Source organism: Penaeus chinensis, chromosome 3 (assembly GCF_019202785.1).
Source record: "Penaeus chinensis breed Huanghai No. 1 chromosome 3, ASM1920278v2, whole genome shotgun sequence".
NCBI classification, from domain to species: Eukaryota; Metazoa; Arthropoda; class Malacostraca; order Decapoda; family Penaeidae; genus Penaeus; species Penaeus chinensis.
The window spans coordinates 40,653,467-40,660,966 of NC_061821.1; the positions used below are offsets into that span (position 1 = coordinate 40,653,467).

At 44.4% G+C, this 7,500-nt stretch overlaps 1 long non-coding RNA gene across 1 annotated transcript; it reads left to right on the plus strand.

The window, feature by feature from the left end:
• The first annotated feature begins 124 nt into the window (after window positions 1-124).
• Window positions 125-6,122, plus strand: LOC125043544. The gene is made up of 2 exons (XR_007116427.1): window positions 125-194; window positions 5,890-6,122. It is a non-coding gene; the product is annotated as an uncharacterized LOC125043544 (long non-coding RNA).
• Window positions 6,123-7,500: the final 1,378 nt, after the last annotated feature.

The following is a 7,500-nucleotide window of genomic DNA, read 5'->3' on the forward strand; positions in this document are numbered from 1 at the left end:
GTGCGAAAGTCATAACAAACGGTGATATGCGCGTATAATGATGTGTCAGAAGTCATGATAATCGGTAATGTGTATATAAGGATGATGATATATTCAATATACTTATCTATTGTCTCCTTTACAGGTATGTCGTCCACACTTCTGAGGACGCGGTTGTGACGTGACCAGGAGCCGTGGCTTGTGCTTGTGGAAAGGTAACGCGTGTTGGTAACATTTTCGTTAGCTCGATAAGGTTCTCCCTTCTGTGGACTGTGACCTCTGTGTCGGTTTTTATATACAGTAAGAAGGATTTGGGCTGTTGTGCATCGAATAAGGCACAGTATTAATACACCTCAAACCATAGTACATCTTTTGATCTTAGCACTAAAGTTTCATTAATCTTTCTACACACGCGAAGTTACAGAATCTGTCTACAATTAGACGACTATTCTTTCATTCAGACATGCGTTGTTAAACTTTAAAAGTCCGCCATGAATTCCAAATGGGCTAATCTACGCTCTCGTCGGGGTTACCAACTTCAGCTGTAGGAAATTGCCCCGCTGCTGCTGCTACTGGCGAGGGGGGGGGGGGTCAGGGAAATCCATTCCTTATTCATATGGTCACGCAAGATGTGCAAGAGTGTTTCTTTAATTTTTTCATTCCTTCTTTCTTTCTTTCTTGATAGAGTATTGAGAGAATCTTAATACTGAGCCACGTAAGAAGAATAAAGTCATGCGAAAGAAAGATGTTAACAATAATCTTGTTGAGAAGTTTGAAGTAGACCCTGGAGTGCTTGCAGTCATTAACATCATATCCTCTAATGGAGGGCCAGTTAAGAGAGTAAGCATGCGGTGATTACAGTTTAAGAGTGTGGCTTTGTCCGCGCTATTATATATATAAAACTAATGGATGGGAAGGAGTGGCTTTGAGTAAAGCGGTTGGATAAATCCCTCCCAACAGAGTGCAGGGGAAGATCCGTCTAAACAAATTGCGGCGGTTTATTCTACACGGTGTCAGTAATATTGTAAAGTAATAAAAATGGGAAGGCGCGTCAGGGGCGCTCGGGCGTGGTGGGCTGGCAATGGTCCGGCAACTTGGGGGAAAACGTCCGAATGTCCAGTCGCGGTGCAGGGCTGGGGCCGGGCTGCGCGCACTGCAGACCGACACCTTCACTGCGGACGCCGCTTACACCGTACGCTGAGACCAACACAGACAGTGCTTGCCCTTTGGTACAGTTGGCAATGCAGACCGACACCTTCACTGCATACACGCTTTACAGGGCAAATAGTACGATTTGTATTACTCACCGAGACCTTCGCAGCGGACACGACTAAAACTGGAGGCACAAACTCGGACTAACGAAGAAGTCTGTGCACTACGAATACTTACACACAGAGCGAATGCGAACTGCGGATTCGGACTGAACTTTAGCGCTCGGACCTATGCCGCTCATACTTCCCCGATCGCCCTGGTATTAAGGGTGATGAGGAGAGAACATTCAATTAAAGAGAAAGCCACGGCAGAGCAGGAGAGCCAATTGCAGGTCGATTGGGATGGGAATATATGCTAGTGCGGAAAAAAATAAAAGACAAGGGAATTAACTTCAGATAAGTTCCAAAAAGAAGGTCAGAAGTGCGAAAGGGACATTAAAATAGAGAGAAAAACAGAGCGATAAGAAGTTAGAGTAGGCATGAAAGGCAATCGAGAAAGAAACAATTACGGGATTGGTTAATCATCCTTAAATCTCCGCCAGTGCCGTATCTGCCACGCCGAACCGTTCGAGCGGACGAGACGCAGACTTATGGTCCTCCTCCTCTTCCCCCTTCTCTCCCTTTCCCTCCCTCCCTTTCCCTTCCCTTCCGTCTCCTGTCTTTCTGTCTCTCGCGCTCTCCTTAAGATCCCTTTATCTGTCCCGCGCGCCCACCGACTCGAGACTCGATTATCTGTTGCAACAACGACCGGCGACCGAGCTTAAGGAGGCTTGGCACACGCAGCCGACCGGTCGAGGGAGAGACAGTGAGAAAGTAGACGGAGAGGAGCTCGGACGGCCAGATAAAGCATGGCTGGGGCAGGAGGAGGGCGGAGGGGGTGGGGGAGGCACGGAGCGGAGGAGGGGAGGGGAAGGGGAGAGTCATGGGGCGGAGGAGGGGAGGGGAAGGGGAGAGGCACGGGGTGAAGGGTGGGGGAGATGGGGTGTGAACGAGAGGGGAGAAGGAGGAGCGCAGATGGGGAGGGAGAGAGCGGGGTAGAATTGAGGAGAAGAAGACACAGATGGAAGGAAGGGATAAGAAGGGTTAATACTTTGAGAGAGATACAGAGAAAAGAAGGGGGAAAGGAGGGAATATGAGAAGAAGAGGCACAGAGGGGAGGGAGAGATACAAAGCAATAGAAACAGGATAGAGAGGCAAAGAGTACACGAGGAAAGAGAGAGAGAGAAAGAGAGAGAGAGAGAGAGAGAGAGAGAGAGAGAGAGAGAGAGAGAGAGAGAGAGAGAGAGAGAGAGAGAGAGAGAGAGAGAGAGAGAGAGAGAGAGAGAGAGAGAGAGAGAGAGAGAGAGAGGAGAGAGAGAGAGAGAGGAGAGAGAGAGGGAGAGGGAGAGGGAGAGGGAGAAGGAGAAGGAGAAGGAGAAGGAGAAGGAGAAGGAGAGGGAGAGGGAGAGGGAGAGGGAGAGGGAGAGGGAGAGGAGAGAGGAGAGAGGAGAGAGAGAGAGAGAGAGAGAGAGAGAGAGAGAGAGAGAGAGAGAGAGAGAGAGAGAGAGACAGACAGACAGACAGACAGACAGACAGACAGAAAGAGAGAGAGGGAGGGATCCCAAGCCCGATACGAATAAGGCTCAGCAGTTCTCCGAATGTAGCAGGGGTGAAAGAGAACAAATAGGATGGAGAATAACAAACACAATGAATAAATGTGAGTAGAGAGAAACGTTGCGAGAGGGAAGCAAATAGAATAAAATTCTAATTGAATTAGAAGCTGAAAAGAACGAAGCAATTCGGGGGAGTTCGGGCAGACGGATTGATGAAAGCTGCAACGAGAAAGGGTTTGAGAGAAAGAAGGGAAAAAGAGAGAGTAAGAATACGTGGCTGATACAACACCATGGCCTTTACATTTAGATTTTTTTTTTCCAGAAGGTTGGTACCTATTTCCCCCTCAGTAAGAAAGCTTCAGTGGAGGTACAAGTTTTCTTTGTCGTTCATTCCCCTTCCCAGGAAGCTGTTCCCCAGGTCTCGGTCATCCCTAGATATCCATTAGGTTCTGAGTCAGGAAGTTTGTTGCTGAGTTCAGTAGCCGTGGGGAAAATGCGCGCGTGTTCTGTACCAGTGTTGTGGGCGGAACAGTGAGTGGGTTTGAGATGAAAAGAGAAATAATTTAATAAGATTAGGAACACGCAATGAAATAAACAGATGCCTTGGCGAGAACCTGCGTAAGATCAATGTCAACCTCAAAATGTGTAGGTTTAACCAAACAATAGTCTCCATCCATTTGCTCTAAGAGTTTGAAAGATAGCTGAAAAGAAGTGGAGGGACGAGACGGGTTCGTTTCCAAGTGAGTTTAGAAGTACTTTGTAAGCTGCTTGCCGGCGTGAAGTAGCAAAGTAGAAGGGGGAGGGGCGGAGTAGAAAGGGGAGGGGCAAGGAGGTTGTTCCTCGTCCGTTCAGTCAAGGAAAGACAAGGGTAGACCGAGCTGGGAGAGGTTCGACTGATACAAACTGAAACTGAAACTGAAATTCAACACTTTGCATCAAACACATAATATTACACAGTTGAGAATAAGACAAGTACTTTGGTTTGTAAATTCATCTTTTAAGCAAACATTACAACATAATACGTACTTGTGCATAGATTCAGTTTATCAGTGGCATAACTATAAAACTACACCTAAATGTATTTCACTTTCATAAGATACCTAAAATGAATGAGAACAGATAAAAGTAATGAGATTAAATATTTGTAAAGATATGGTAACTACACACTTTAAGGATAATAGATAGATAAATACGGGGTAAATATTAGGAAAATATGAATGATTAGAGATATAAAATGTATAAAGAAACAAAAGCAAAAGAAAAAATAAGCATGACATTGAAATAAGCTTACTGCAAAAACTGGAGAACATAAGGCATGATTTGTAACAATTGACAGAAAGTAGTAATTGATGGATATATACAAATCAACAAAAAGGATAGTGAAGAAGTGCGGCAACTGTATATAATCAAGCTTGTAAGATAATAGTACAGTGATTCTAAGAACAGAAATAACGCAAGAAAATAGGACAAGACAACCATTCTGAGCTGCGAGACCAGGGCGAGGGGAGCGGGAGTAGCGAGGTAGGAGAAGTGGTATCATACTGGGTTATAAGACGAGGAAATACGAAACTGGGTTGATTATTTAATTCACTCTTTCTGTATGTATGATATAGGAAGGCATATATATCCTGATAAGGACGGGCAGGTTGGGAAAAGGAATGAAAAGGAGAAGGTTGGGCTAGTATGAGATAAAAGTAATGCTTACGCACATGCTACAACGTCCAAGAAAAAAATCATGCCGATTAAGAAATTATGTTGATGAAGAGTGGAGGCCATATTATGCAGCTGTAAGAGCTAGCATTAGAGGCATTTGCGTGAGCAAGAACGAAAAGGTGAATGGAGGAGGGGGGGGGGGAGACGTCGGATGTCTCAAGTCTCCTCAAGACAGTGTTCCTTTGAGGTCAGAGACCGTGAGGGGGCGCTCAACCCGCGGGATATTGATCAGTGCAACATGACGGTTCATGAGCACCTCTCGCTTTGGTCATTATGCTGCTTGTAGGGGGAAACCATCTTGCAAGGACGCTTCATTTAGCACTACCATACGAAATCGAAATGGCGATGGCAACACAGCCTTGCATAGATGTTGGATTGGAGGGCCGGATGGTAGAACTTTATCTTAATGCCTTTAGGAAGGCGGCAGTTGGAGCAGGGCCGTGTTGTAATGGAGCATCGTAATGGATAGAGCCCCAGCACGCTTGGATGACAGGAAAGCTCCCGTAGATGGCTGGCGACGCACAGGCATTCATCTCGTATTGTGTATTTCCGGGAAGTCGGATGCAGAAGTGCCGTATTGCAACATAAAAGATGACTATTGTGAGTGAGCAGTGAGAGGAAACCTTGTATCTTACGAGGATACCGGGGTTTTAAGAGTAGTGTGTGTGCAAACCTCGAGTATGGTGAGGTGGCTAATTAGTAAGTAGCATTAGTTTGATACTCTTATTTTCGGAGATTATAATTATGGAATAGGCAAAATATTGTACAGATTCTTTTATATCACCAAAAATGTATTTTCTTCGCCGAGGAAGCTTAAAGGGCGGCGCAGAATGTCTGGGGAAAAGTTATGACTGAATAAATGTGAAACTATACGTATACGAGTGTGTTATATATGAAATATTTCTCCAATTAGGTTTTACAGCCGTGTAATTCTAAACATAAGATAAATCTTTCTGTTGTACATAACGAAGCATGTTACCACTTTTGTATATGTAGCTTTAATTAATATATTTTTACATTTAGTCATTTTTACTATTGATAATTGTTCTTAGTAAGCAACCGAATCAAAAATGTTTCTTTTAGCAGCCATGGAATTTTTTTTTGTGGAGATCCGGTTGTTAGTAAATAAAATTTCTGTCCCGTGGAGAGAGTCCAGGTGAGCCAGTGTGGACGTGACAAGTGTCAACGATGTACATGCCATGTATTACTGATGCTGACAAACCTGTAATATTTCAATCCCTTTACACACGGCCCACAAACAAATATCTATGAAATTATACAAACTTATATTTTAATTAGCAATTTTCTTTCCCTTTTCTTACTCCTTTTTTTATCTGAATGCAGACATCAGGTAAGGATCAGAAACGCCCCGAAATAATTCAGTTTTCTTGCAGTGCCCGAGGAGTGCCAGCGTTTTGTCCCAGTGCACCCTTCCCGGATGCCTTTCCCGCCCCGATGCTGCCACAGCGAAGCAGCGCAGGGATGGACATGGCACTGAGGATTTTTGCTGCATTTGTATATTGTTCCATAGATGGTTCATTCCTTTATTTGTGACTTGTGTTCATTCGTATTGCACGTAGTGTAAACTCGGAAATGTATGTATGGAATTATAAAGGAATTACGTGGTTTCGTTTTTCATCTTCAATTACTTTTTCGGTGTAATCCAGCCACTGTGTTCTCTCCATGCCTTCACCCAGATTTATGATAGCTACTGATGCAACGTCGATTCATATTTCAAATCATCACGATATACACCTTCCAGGGCGCCGCTCTGGTTCCCCAACTGGCGGTAAGCCAAGCCAGCATTTTATACATCCTAATTTTCTATTTATTATTTATATTTCTCTCGCGATTTTTTCTTCAATACTCACTTCTGTGGGTAACCAGATTTGGTTCTTGTTTCTAGTGCTGCATTAATGTATTTCTATATCTGAAGCATTTTACGCTGCAGTTGCTTAGAGCATCTTAAAGGCGTTTGGCAAGACATCTGCTGAAGGTCCTGAGTTACCCTTGCTGTCTCGCCAGCTTCAACATCAGCTTCTTGTATTGATTTTTTAAAAGCATCTGGCGAATTCATAGGATTCTGTATGGTTTTAACTATTCATTAAACAAACAAATAAATTAATTAAATTAGATAAATCTATAATAAAAAAAATACAAAATAAGAAAATGATAAATGGAAATTATCCGCGCAGAGGCATAAATATGAACTGCGTGTTTTGTGACACAGAAAATTAGAAGACTGATACTATGATTTCATAATAAATTGCTCTGATGGAAATGCATCTCGTTTTCTTTCAACCTGCCATCCGATACAGAAAACACAGGCTGTTGGTATTTCAGGATATTTCCCAGTTCATAGATCATAAAGCCTCCATCCTCGCGACTTGCTACGACTCGCCGAGCTTTCAGAGTAAGCCATTAAAAAGCGGTAAGTGATGTCATCCGAAATAAATTGTCGGGGGTGAAAGAGAGATTATGAAGTTCTTAATAGGTTTCGCCTGCGCTGCTCATGGCGGATGCCTCGTGAACACCCCCAGTCCCCCACCCCCCGGCGACCCCCTAAGACTCCCGATGACTGTCAGTGATGCACTTTCTCTTTCTCTCGCTCTCGCTCTCGCTCTCGCTCTCGCTCTCTCTCTCTCTCTCTCTCTCTCTCTCTCTCTCTCTCTCTCTCTCTCTCTCTCTCTCTCTCTCTCTCTCTCTCCCTCTCCCTCTCTCTCTCTCTCTCTCTCTCTCTCTCTCTCTCTCTCTCTCTCTCTCTCTCTCTCTCTCTCTCTCTCTCTCTCTCCCTCTCTCTCTCTCTCTCTCTCTCTCTCTCTCTCTCTCTCTCTCTCTCTCTCTCTCTCTCTCTCTCTCTCTCTCTCTCTCTCTCTCACTCTCTCTCTCTTTCTCTCTCTCTCTCTCTTCCCTGCCGCTCTTTCCTGCCATTTTTTCGCAGTCGGCTTTCACTCTCGCTCTCACGCTCATGCACGCAGAGTAGAGACAACTGCTGCTGTTCGCAC